The sequence below is a fragment of the Ursus americanus genome, chromosome 6 (genome assembly GCF_024610735.1).
Source record: "Ursus americanus isolate L20-20 chromosome 6, mUrsAme1.1.p, whole genome shotgun sequence".
NCBI lineage: Eukaryota > Metazoa > Chordata > Mammalia > Carnivora > Ursidae > Ursus > Ursus americanus.
Window position 1 is genome coordinate 80,169,969 of NC_142132.1, and position 13,639 is coordinate 80,183,607.

A 13,639-nucleotide genomic window follows, 5' to 3' on the forward strand; every position below is an offset into this window, starting at 1 on the left:
TGGCTATTCAAGGTCTTTGGCGGTTCCATACAAATTTTATTATTATTTGTTCTAGTTCTGTGAACACTGTTGGTATTTGGACAGCGACTGCATTAAATCTGTAGATTGCTTTGGGTAGTATGGAAGTTTTAACAATATTGGTTCTTCTCATGACACCAGTGCTTTCCAGCTCCCTCACGCATTGCTCTTGCTTGGCCTCCTTTCCTGCCCCTACCCTGCTTGACCTGGAGTGTAGTACAGCTTTGTTCTGACCTTCTCTGCCTGTGCTCACTTCTTGGGTAATTTCATTCTAGAATTCATGGTTTTAAAGTTGATGTGTGGGGCGCCTGGGTGGCTCAGTCGTTAAGTGTCTGCCTTCGGCTCGGGTCATGATCCCAGGGTCCTGGGGTCCAGCCCTGCATCGAGCTCCCTGCTCGGCAGGAATCCTGCTTCTCCCTCTCCCTCTGCCCCTGCTTGTGTTCCCTCTCTCACTGGCTGTCTCTCTGTCAAATAAATAAATAAAATCTTAAAAAAAAAAAAAGTTGATGTGCATGCCGATGACTCCGTTTTATATCCCTAGTTCTAACTGCACTCTCTTCATTCCCAGTACTTTCTTCATTAATACCCAGCTTCATTCATGGCCTCTTCACTTAAATGTCTAGTCAACATCTCAAAATTAACATTTCTAAATAGTCCTCTCGAGTTACCCACTCAGTTCCTGAAGTCAAAGCTTAAGAGTTACCCTGGATTCCCTCTTCTCCTTCTGGTCCACCCAATACCCAACCCATCAGAAAGACCTGTCAGATCTGTCTCAGACATAACCATCCAGACCTCATTACCCTCCACTGCAACCCCAGCACTGGCCAGCTCACGCTCCCCTTGTGGCCCATCAACAGCTGCTTTCATGCCTTCTTCAGGGAGATTTGTTCTAGCCATGCTATTTAAATTTTAACTACCTATCTGACCCCTGACAGCCTCCCATTTTTCCTTTTCTGCTTTAATTTTCTCCTTATACTTCTTACCCATCTCACCTACTCTATATTTTCAATTATTTTCAGGTCTTCTTATGGCACACCCTCCCCAATGCCAACTGCTTATTAGAATATAAGATACATGAAGTCAGGGCTTTTTTTTTTTTTTTCTGTTTTGTTCGCTGCTGCATCCCAACACTTAGAACAGTGCCCTGAATAAATGCTCTGTATAAATATTTGTTGAATAAATACTTCCCTATCAGGTTCCCAACTTTCTTGACCTCTCTATGGTCCATTCTCCACAGAGCAGCCAGAGGGATTTTTTTTTAAAAGCCTGTATCAAACATTCTCATTTCCCTACTTAAAAATCTCCCTGTGGTGGTTTCCCATTGCAACGAGAGTAAAATTAGTATTCTTTACCATGGCCTGCAAGCCCTGCACCTCTGTCCCTGAGACTACCACGCCTCAGGTCCCACTCTGCCCCTTTACTGTGCGTCGGATACGCTTCCCTTCCTTCTGTCGCTTGAACACTCCGAGTCTGTTCCCACATCAGGGCCTTTGCACCTGCTGGTCTCCCAGCCCACACCAGGGTTTCTCGACCTCAGTCTGATGGACACTGTGGGCTTGATAACTCGTGGTGGTTGCAGCCTCCCTGTGTGCTGCAGGATATTCAGCAGCATCCTGGCCTTGACCCAACAGATGCCAGCACCATCCCTCCACTGTAATGACCACAGTGGTCTCCAGGTATCACCGGATGTCTCCAGGGGGGGCAAAAGCACCCTGGTTGAAAAGCAGTGGCCTAGACCATTCTGCCCTCAGACCTTTTAGGACTGCCTCTGTTCCACTGTTGAGATCTTACTATTTCAATTGCCCCTTTCTACGTGGGCTGTTCCTTCACAATCTTAACTAAAGTACCTCCCCCCGCCCCCACACACCACCACCACTTAATACCATTACTCTGATTTTTTCTTTTTTTAACACTCCTCCCTATCTGGAATTATGCTGTCCATTTGTTTCCCTGTTGATTTGTTTCCATATTCCTTTTCTTTCAATTCCTTTTATTCCCGCCTCTTTTAGAATGAAATTACCATGAAGAAAGGGCCTTTTTTTGAACTTACTTGCTCGCTGCTTTATCCATTACAACTAGAATATTGTCTGGCATGGATGACATGAGGTGGTCAATAAATGTTTTGATGGAAATAGTACAACAATTCCCATAAACATTTATACAAATACATGTGGGGATGGGGGTCCTGTATGCAGTGGAAAGGGAAATATACATGCATGTTCTCACACACAGTGTACCCTGTTCATCCCATAAGCAGGGCACTCCTCTGTTTGAGAGAAGCCTTAAGGAATTTTTTTTTTCTGTATATTTCTTAACTATGGCCAGTGGCAGATTTAGAAAGTCTTTCCTGACTGCCTTACCACTGCCATCAAAAAACAAACAAATAAAACTAGGAATATTAATCGGGACTTTGTCCAATGCAGATAGTAGAAACCTACTGAAACTAGCTTAAACAAAAAGAGGGTTATTTCTTCAGGTGAAGAGAAGTTCAGGGGTAGACAGGGTGATCCAGGCAAGGCTGCTAAGTCACTATCTTGGGCCTTCTGTCCTTCCTCCTGTTGAAGCTCTGCTTTCTACTCTGTTAGATTCCTTCTCAGGCAGGCTGTCCTCAGGTTGGGAAGATGGCCCCCAGCAAATCTGAGCTTATATTCTACCAGTTTAAAATTTTTAGGAGGAAGAGACATAGTTCTAGCGAAGTCCCATTTCAGTGAAATGGTATCTTAATTGGACTCTCTCTGAGTAAATCACTGGGACCAGGGAATGGCTGGAGTACCTTGAGCCTTCCCAGACTGGAGTGAATGGTGGACAACCCACCTCAAATCACCTGAACCGAGAGCAGAGGGAGAGGATGTTCCAGAAACGAAATCCACGAGGAGGGATCCTCACCAAGTCGAAGCCGCAGACGTCCGCAGCACTGGACTGTGTACACTTCCTGGGTCACTTCCATGGGCCTTGGCTGCCATGCTGAGTTGTGACTGTTTCCTTACAAGCTCTGTATAAGCAGGGCTGTGTCTCCTTCAGGGTTCCACCCCCAGGGTTATCCAGAAGCTCTTGCACATAGAAGGCTGCCTGTAATGAATATTTCCTATCCCTTCCTTTCCCCTTCATCTTCCTAGTTTCAGAGATCCTGTTTCCACCTCAGACTCCCTGTTCAGTGGGGAGCCTGCTTCTCCCTCTCCCTCTGCCCCTCCCCCTGCTTGTGTGCGCTCTCTCTCTCTCAAATGAATATAAATCTTAAAAAAAAAAAAAACAAAAAACCTACTGAGTTTATTACTCAGCCTCCTTCTGCCTTTTCCCTATCTTCTTTGAAATCTGTTACTCTCCTTTTTATCTTCCTCAAACTTCTGCTTTCCCCGTCTCTTGGTGGATTGTTCCTATCTGTTTGTGGGCCTTTTCTCTCTGTGGGGTTTCCTTCCTCCCTCAGCAAAAACGATATATTGGTACAGCTCCCAGGTCTCCTTCAGTGCACTTCTTTTTCTTATTTCTCACTATTCTTCTTTCCCATCCTACTCATTATACAGACATGGAATTTTTGTGTTTGTTACTGACTGTTTATAGATCTATGATTCTTAATTTTCAAGGCTAGTAAGCAAAACATTTAAATTTCTGTAAAAATAGGTGGTACTTGTCGGTTAGTGACTGCCAGAAGGAAATCAATACCCTGCCATCTTTCTGGAACTGGTCTTGCAATAAATAATGAGAATTTAATGAAATATTTCTAGGATATAGCTGTACACAGAGGAAACTAATATAAAGTTATAAGGGCCTAGTGCTTCAACTGTAAATTCCAACTGAAGAACAATTTGGTTGCTAAGCAGAGAACACTGTTTAAGGTTTAAAAATGGACCTATTTCTTCAAAAATTTAAAAAGGATTTTATCTTTGACAGTGAAATTCCTAAGGACCCCTTGAAGGCCATTCTGTAGGAGTTAGAATTCACTTTACATGGAATTTACTTAAGGAAGACATTCTGTTTGACATAGAAGATACCATTGGGCAGCAGCTTGAATTTGTCACCACAGAATCCAGACTTACTCTTTATAACCTACTAGTCTATGTGAAACTCCTAAAAGGCCAAAATGAAGATGCCCTAGAATGCTTGGAACAAGCAGAAGACCTCATCGAGCGAGAGCACTCGGAAAAAGAAGTGCGACGTCTGGTCACTTGGGGAAACTATGCTTGGGTGTATTATCACATGGACCAGCTTAAGGAAGCTCAGAAGCATTTAGACAAGATAGGGATCGTCTGTAAGAAACTGTCCAGTCCTTCTGACTACAAGTTGGACAGGCCTGAGATTGACTGTGAGAAAGGGTGGGCACTCTTGAAATTTGGAGGAAACTATTATCACAGGGCAAAAGCGGCTTTTGAGAAGGCTCTGGAAGCAGAACCCAATGATCCAGAATTTAACATCGGCTATGCCATCACAGTGTACCGGCTGGACGATACTGACAGACATGGGTGTATAAAGAGCTTTTCTCTGGGCCCGCTGAGGAAGGCTGTCACCCTAAACCCAGGTAACGCCTGCATTAAAGTTTTATTGGCGCTGAAGCTTCAAGATGTACAAGCAGAAGATGAAGGGGAAAGGTATATTGAAGAAATCCTGGACCAAATATCTTCCCAACCTCATGTCCTTCGCTGCACAGCCAAATTCTACAGGAGGAAAAATTCCTGGGATAAAGCTCTTGAAGTTTTGAAAAAGGCCTTGAAGGTGACACCAATGTCTTCGTTCCTGCATCACCAGATGGGACTTTGCTATAGGGCGCAAATGATCGAAATCAAGAAGGCCACAGACAACAGACCAAAAGGGGAGGATAAACTGAGACTGGATAGGCTTATTACAATGGCTATATCTCATTTCAAAGTAGCTGTGCAACGAGACTCCAAGTTCCCATTTGTCTACACAGACCTGGCCAACATGTATGTCGAGACAGGCCAGTGTAGCAAAGCAGAAGTTTTCCAGAAAGCCCTTCATCTGGAGAACATAACCGATGATCACAGACATCAGATCCACTACTACTATGGCCGCTTTCAGGAATTTCACTGTAAATCAGAAAGTACTGCCATCCACCATTATTTAGAGGCCTTAAAGATCAGCGACCAGTCCTCCCTCTGTCCCAAACTGACAAGTGTTGTGAAGAAATTGGCTGTGAAGAGATTGGTCACGATGCTTCAGACATGCAGAGTTTACGTGCCCTAGGGTTTGTCCACAAGCTGGAGGGAGAAGAGGGGCAAGCTGCTGAGTACTATGAGCAAGCCCAGAGGATATATCCAGAAAATGCAGAGTTCCTGGCTGCTCTCCGTGAGCTTCCACTTTCTATTTAATTAGAAAATTGCTAGGAAATTTCTTTGAAGCTTTTCTTCCCATTTTGGGCTCATATATTTTTGTTTATTGTTTTAATCCATCGTTAATTACAGAGCCAATTTTTATTGAATGTTTACTGTATACCAGGCATCATCCTAAATGTGATGAATCTTTGGGTATTGTTGTTCTTTCTAATTAAAATACTGTAATCCTTTTGGAAACAAAAACATTCCAGATGTTGTAGCTTTCAAAAATGGTATGGCCATTATGACTATATCCCCTTTATCTCTGCTATTTATAATAATTTTCGGATTAGGGGCACTTGGGTGGTTCAGTCGGTTAAGCGTTTGACTCTTGGTTTCAGCTCAGGTCATGATCTCAGGGTTATGAGATTGAGTCCACGTCTGGCTCTAAGTTCAGCTCGGAGTCGACTTGTCCCTCTCCCTCCCCCTCTGCGTGTCCCCCCAAGTATCTCTAATAAAGAAAATCTTTAAATAATAATAATAATAATAATAATAATAATAATTCTCTGATTAAATTTTGTCAAATTTCCCATACTGCTCACTTATGCAGTGAGCATAATCCTGTGTAAGCCTTTGACCCCTAGGTCAAGAACGTTCTTTCAGGAGTGCAAAATTATGAGTTATGCTCTTAACTATGTAGCTTGCAAAAGATGGATCCTATCCAGTTCTGACTCATGAGGATATTTAACCATTAACCTGACAGTCACTTAAAGAATCCTTTTTGTTGAAAGAAAAAATTCATAATAGTAAAAAGTCTGCCATCTATGATGACTTCAATAAAAGGAGAAAAAAACTAAAACGGGGGGAAAGGATTTCTTTAAATGTAGAACTTTAGGAGCCCATGAGAAATCAGAAGTATTATCTCCCCAAAATGTTTACTGCATAACTAGAAACAGTTTTGAGGAAAAAATGAACAATGGAAAATCGTTGTCTCAAGTTTCTCTGGTCTTTTAACTAGAAGAATAAACTTAACCTAAATGGAATTAATTTTATTCCAACTAAAACTACAAAAATTTTAGGTTAAAATTATTGAGACAGAGGGGCGCCTGGGTGGCACAGTGGTTAAGCGTCTGCCTTCGGCTCAGGGCGTGATCCTGCCGTTATGGGATCGAGCCCCACATCAGGCTCCTCTGCTATGAGCCTGCTTCTTCCTCTCCCACTCCCCCTGCTTGTGTTCCCTCTCTCGCTGGCTGTCTCTATCTCTGTCAAATAAATAAATAAAATCTTAAAATAAAATAAAATAAAATAAAATAAAATTATTGAGACAGAAAGCAGATTGAGAAAAATGATTTTTAAAAAATGGGTAAAGTTGATATCCCCATTCCACATCCATAGATTACCGAGGTTTCAGTGATTGGTTTTGGATCTGGGCTGGGTGGTTCCCCCCAATTTCTGGCCTTTGGTTAACTCCTTGACTATTCCAAGCTTACGTCTGTGTAGCTTTGTCTTTCACCTGAAGGTTTCAGACTGACATGTCTTCCTGTAGACCTTCCAGGAATAGTTAAGCCCTGTGTTTGGTTTGAGTATCCACCTGAAGGGTCTACTGCTTAAGAGCTCTTATCCCTGGGGTTTTTTTTAAATCGAGATGCTGCTGACAGTAGCTTCTCTAACGTTTCTTTGATTTTCATCTACACTTATATTTACCACCACAGTATCAGTGGAAAAGTGTGCCGTGTGATTTGACTCTCCACACTAACACTGCCTTAAGACTACTGTGTATTTTTTACTTATTGTTACTATTTTTATTTTTAAATTTCTGTTATTTTATTACAAAAATAATATAAAAGTAATTCTCATTGTAAAATTTTAAACAAACAGAAGCATATGAATTTAAAAGTAAGAGCATCTCTTACCCCCATGGCAACCTGTTAACAATTTAATATGTATCCTTCCAGATGTTTTCTATGCATACTCAAACATACAGCTATACTGCAATGTATTTCATGAATAAGTTTTTTTAAATGTTTGATTTACTTAAGGCTTTGCTGTTTTTGTTTATTTTACTGATTTCATTTGTTTATTTAAGAAGGAAGAACAGGGAAGGGAATGATCTTTACTTGAGTATTTCATAAAGCCAGGACTAAAGTCCTCACCTGTCAGAAGAAGCATTTGTCACATTTTGCAGGACATATTTTATTTGGCAGCAAGTCATTTCCCCCATTGGGAATAATGTTGTAATTAAGGTTATGTTCCCAAGTAGGGACTCTGCACACAATAAAATACAGTTATGATATCAAAACAATAATATAGCTATAAGCCTCTATATTTAAATATTAGACTCGAAAGTCTATTAAATGACTTCAAAATTCACTAGATATTAAAACACTGAAGAATTGGGTCATATGATGACGGAAGCTGAGGGTCATAATCACGGTCCGCTGTCCACAAGCTACAAACCCAGCAGAGAGCCAAGCGTGTAATTCTAGTCAGAGTCCAAAGGCCCGAGAACTGGAGGGATAACGCCACAAGCTCCAGTCCCAGTGTGACTGCGCACCAGGAAGGCTGACGGTAGAAGCTCCAGTCTAAGGAGAGAGAAGACAATGTCCAGCTCACACAGACAGACAGACAGACTGCACACGCCCTCTGCCTCCGGTTCTACTCAGGCGCTCAGCAGACGCGGTGAGGCCCGTCCACATGGGGAGGGCAGTCTGCTCTCACTCCGTCCCCCGAGTCAGCTGCTAATCTCTCCTGGGGACACCGTCACACCCCCCGAGCTCATGTGTCACCAACCGCCGGGAACCCCACGGCCTGGCAAGCTGACACATGAACAACGTGTCGCCGCGGCCCAGGGTGCAACGCCCGGCAACACAGTGACCCTGTTTATTTTCTCCACAGTGAGGTCAACAAGGATTCTCTGGAGAAAGCCCTTTCACAGCTGAAATGCCATTTCACGTGGAACTTACTGAAACCAGATGGCGTCTCGGGTGATCTAGAAGACAGAGTGTGTCACCAGATTGCATTCTTAGACACGGACTCCAGAGCGATGGCGTACAACCTCATGGCCTACATACAACACGTGAACGGCCGCGGTGAGGCGGCGCTGGAGTAACTACGCCTGGGTCTGCTATCACCTGGGCAGACTCTCGGACGCTCAGAGGTATGTCCACAAGGTGAGACGCGTCTGCGAGAAGTTTCCCCATCACTACAGTACTGAGTGGCCACTGGTTTCCTCAGTGACCAGAGCTGCCAGGGTCCTCTGCAGGGCGGGTCCCTGGGAACTGCGGTCACTACCGCCCTGTGCTGACACTGGTAGCTCCTGCTTGTCCTTGCTCCTAGCCATCTGTACATGTCTTAGCTTTGCCAGTCTCCGGGTGGAGCAAAACCAAAGTTGGTCCTTTGCATGCTGCCCTGAATGGCTCAGAAAGCTGGATGCTCACCTGGCTCCTCCTTTCCCAGCAAGAACCCTTTCTGGCTGGGAGTTCCCTGTTGGCACTGAGCAGTGCCAGCCGGGGCAGGGGGATTCAGGGGGCAAAATGAAGCTGTTCTCCTTCTCTTTTTGAAAAGTGATTCTCAGGTTTTTTTCCTACTGTTGCTGAATTTTGGTAAGTGGGCACCTGAGCTTTGCCAGCTGTTTCCATTCATGAATAAGGTGTGTAATTGTGGATCTCAACTAGGGGAGGCGGGATCCCCTACTTCATCATCTTGGTGACATCACTCTCCAACAGTTTTGGGTTTCATTTTCAAATAACTCCTCATCAACTACAAAACTGTTTGATGCACATCTACTGATTGGCAAATGAACCTACATATTTTATTTTTAAGTCTTATAACAACCCCATAAAGTAGTTACTGCTGTCATTCACTTTTTAGTGAGGGAGAAACTGAGGATTTGGGTGGTTAAGTCACAAATGTGTTGAGTGGTAGAGTCCGGATGTGTATGCGGACCAGACTGATTGGGAAGTCCATGCTCCTTGGCAGTGTCTTACTACAGACCACTAAGACCCCACAATCCCCAGCTCTTATCGGACAGCCTGTAACAACTCTCCTCAGTCACAATCACGAGCCTCACTCCCCGGCACATGCAGCTGAAGAACAGACCTTCCAGGATTGAGGCCCATACATTTCATGGCATATCAGGAGCTTTCCTCAAAGAAGGTGAGAGAGGCGATCACAGCTCATCTCCTGCTGGATGCCAGTCCTCATCCTCCCCTACACCCTTCCCACCACCTTGAAACAGCAGACACTTGGCAAAGCCTATCCTCAAAGGCCTTTCTCTGAAGGTAAATCCTGGGCAGGCTCAAAACTACACACATTAAACACCCAATTGAGAAGCATTTGGAGATTGTGACCACGACCCACTGCAATCCAACTACAACTCTTTTTCTTTCTGACTACCAAATTCCACAGAACCCAAAAAAGCACAAACTTCCTTTCCAGTTCTCTGTCCAAAACCAGGTGTCCAAAGGATAAAGGCTGGAGCCTCCCGCATGCAACTCAGGAGGCTGGAGACAACATGGAACCGTACATGTGCAGAACAAAGAGCTGTGCCTTCCCTTCCTGATGTCATCAGAGGTCCCATTCTTTACAGTTCTAGATTCAGTGCCCATTAGCCTCTACGGCCCCTCATTTAGAGCTGGCCAAAACAATCTCCTCTCCCTGGAGGTGTCCCTAAGGACAGGGTTTAAAAGTGGGATTTAATCATAGCCTGTGTCTATATTGACAGAAAACTACCACAAACAAAGGTATATCACAGATACATCATTTAGGAACACAAGTAAAATATTTAAGAAAAGCTGAAAACAGAGTCCAACAATTAAAAAATGTCATATCCATGATCATCGAGATTTCTCTTGGGCTGCAAAATAGGTTTGCTTGGGAAAATTACATAAACATTAAACAAAATGGAAAAATTCTAAAAAGAAATAAAATCCAAAAGAAGACGCCCCTCCTCTTGGAGTTAACTTTAAGTGCAAGCTCTGGCATTTTTATAAAGAGAAAGATGCTTTGTGAGTATCCCTTTATCGAATAGTACATAGTAAAAATCTTTATTGGTAAATATATTTTAACAATATAAAATTCCTCATGTCCATGATGATAATATAGTACGGAGGTTTACATGTTCAGAGAAAAAAAATCTATACATAAATAAGAAATGTACAGTCTGTATGAAGGAAACTATTGAACTTCAGTGAAAAATAATTTAAAAGATTTGAGTAATAAGAGGTACAAATCATTTTCCTAAATAAAAAGATGAAGTATATTATGGTACAATATTCCAAACAAAATCTCCACAAACTCTCTTATTTTCACATTTTTGTGTTCTGTTGCCAGGACAAATGTAAATTTTATGTAGAATAATAAAAGGCAAACATTTTGTGAAAAGGCAGACTGAAGCTGAACCAAAGTGTCTTTAATAGCTACAATAATCTAAATATTTTAGTTCTGAGTTGTGAAAAAAAAATTAAAGTCCTAATATCATGTAAGAATTTAGTATGTAGGGGCGCCTGGGTGGCTCAGCCGTTGTCTCCCTGCTCAGCGAGAAGCCTGCTTCTCCCACTCACACTCCCCTTGTGTTCCCTCTCTATCTCTCTCTGTCAAAATAAATAAATAAGATCTTAAAAAAAAATTAAGTGCAACCCTGCAAAAAAAAAAAAAAAGAATATAGTATGTAATAATTGTACAATTCACAAGAGGTAGAAAGAAATGGGCCTCCCGGGGTAACTGATGGTGTCTCTAGACAGCTAGAAAGAGTAGATGTTTACTTCCTATATTGTAATGAATACACACCTGTGTGTAATTATAAGTATTCCTAATTGAAATATGCAATTTAAACTGTCAAAGTTCAAAAATCATGAGTTTCATAATTTTAATGTTGAGAATGCAGGACACCAAACAGCAGACAAAACTTATTTAAAGGTTTGAATTTATGAAATCTTGACTTCAAAAAGAATCCTTCTGTAGACAAATTTTAGAGTGTTCTCCAAAATAATGAGAAAGGGAATCATATTAGTGTGGAATAATGTTATAAAGTGAAAAAAGCCATTATGTATAGTTCTCATTGTTGCTGTAAACAGAGATAAAATACATAGATTCTTATTATGAAGAGCACATAAATCAAGAAAAGATGTAATATTCTTTTATGACCAAGTATTATAAAATGAGCACCTCAATTAAACTGAGGCTAAGGAACCAAAGGCATTGCAGGTCCTACTTCTGCATATGCCAGACAGAGTCTGACAGCTGCAGCCAGCCCTCATGGGGAAGTGGGGGAGCAGTGACGGCAAACGGTCAAGTCATTCCTCCTGCTCTTGCTCCCCCTGGTGGGCCTGCCCCTGCCGCTACAAGGTCGCAGTGAGGCGTTTGAGCTCTGCTCCAGAGGAACATTGTGCCCTGGCGTCCAGGAGCCCAAGACCTCTCCTCCAAACCCACTTGCTGACCTCCTTCCCCATATGTGTGGCTGCCCCAGGAATCCCAAAACACGGACCCTGCGTCCATCTGCAGCTCATGTTTTTGAAAACCCAGCCTGATGTAAAACAATAAAACTAGAAATGTAATAAATCAATCAATCAATCAATCAAATAAAATGAAGCTAAGGACATGAGTCAACACTAACCAAGAAACTGAAGATGAGCAGTCAATAAAGAGTGTTAAATTGCTCAATGTCTCTAGAAGATCAATCCAAGAACTATTACAGAAGGTTGGAAAAGAATAGGGAAAAGGGAAAGAATAGGGTCCATTCAGGGAAATGGGTTTGGAGAACTCAGATTTCCAAACTTTGGATGGATCTGAAATTCATACAGGCCTCTGGAGTCAATTTCATCAGAACTGAAAATGAACTTACCTTTCAATCCAGAAATTACAGTTTTAGAAAGAAATCCAAGGAAGAAAACTTGAAGGAATATAGAGAGGTATATGGCCAAAGGTATTCCTCTACAACGTTAACCGATAATAATAAAGATATTGGAAGCCACCTAAGTGAGAATCAATAGCTTATCGGTAAAATGGTATTGATCCACGGAGAAAATCCTACTTAGTCATTAAAAATGAGCACGTAAGGGCAGAAAAGCCAACATGGACAAGATGTTAATCACATGTCGTGAAATGAAAAAATGGGAGTTTACAGTATATACGCTATCCTAATACTGTGTGTGTGTGTGTGTGTGTGTGTGTGTGTGTGTGTTTCCAAAACGAACACTGACATAGAAGCAGCCAAACAAATGTCAGAGACAAAACTACACCCATCTACGATGAAAAACAGGGAACAGTATTAGGATTTCATTAACTTTCCCATATAAGTAAAATTGAAGAACACATTTCAGAGAATATAAGTCTATGACTCCTGTGGTATATTAATGGCATTTTATTTATATTTGCTAAGCAGTATTACTTTCTCATTGTTACCTACTAAACTAACAGCATGCTGTTTCATAGGTAAAAGTTTTTCACAGCCTTCCATAGTATCTGCTCTTCTAAAGTTACTGAGGTTCAGATATGTTTTCACCACAACCACTAACAGTAGCAGTCTTAAAACTTTTGGACACATTTTATAGGAAGTTTTAAATGTTTCAAACTATAATAATATAGAATATCTGCACAAATCACCAAATCATCTGGAAAGAAAAAACGCCAAATAACATAAAACAATAATAGTTGTTGATCCATAGGCTATTAAAAATTACACGGTTTATTTCTCTTCAGTAGCAATTAAAAATACACCTTGCAAACCACTGGGCATGACAGCCTTAAAGTTGTCTAATTCCAGGCAACAACATGTTATTTGGAAACGGCATGGATACTTTTGCTTGCAATACAGAATTTTAATATTCTGACAGTATTTCTGATTTGCCAAAGTCAAATGCCCGTAAGAGTCTGGTCCATTATAAATTCTCTGTAGGTAAACAAATATGGATTAAAATGCATGGAAAAAGGCCTAGGATGCATGCTGAACTAAAAACCAATAGTTATTTTAGAGAGGCAATTATTGAGAGGCGGGGGAGAAGACGATAACTCTGTTACATTCCGAAGAATCGTTAATACCCTCTTCCCCTAACATGGGCAGCTGGTATAGACCATCAGCACAGGAGCACCCAGTCCTGGGAAGGCTAAGGAAGTCCCACCAGCTCCTGGGCACTAGTCATGGTTGCCATGCTTCTCCAAGTTCCTTTTCTAGTTTAAAGAATGTGGCTGGAGACCCAACAGAGCAGGACATGCCTTCACTAGGGGCTGGAGTTCAGGTAGTCCTAAACTCCCCTGCTGCTCTTTGAGGAAGTGAACTTCTTTTGGGGGGTTAGACAAGAGAGAATTTTTTGCCTGTGTGTCACTACAAGTAAGCTGAAATTAAGGCCTGCTCTTTGAGA

General features: G+C 41.9%; 2 pseudogenes across 1 annotated transcript in view; one reads left to right on the top strand and one right to left on the bottom strand.

Moving 5' to 3' along the window:
• Positions 1–13,639, bottom strand: part of LOC148110017 (triosephosphate isomerase-like) — a 54,703-nt pseudogene that overhangs the window by 32,415 nt on the left and 8,649 nt on the right. The gene's annotated exons all lie outside the window — the stretch shown is intronic.
• On the top strand, positions 3,860–6,572 carry LOC123795507 (interferon-induced protein with tetratricopeptide repeats 5 pseudogene; annotated as a pseudogene).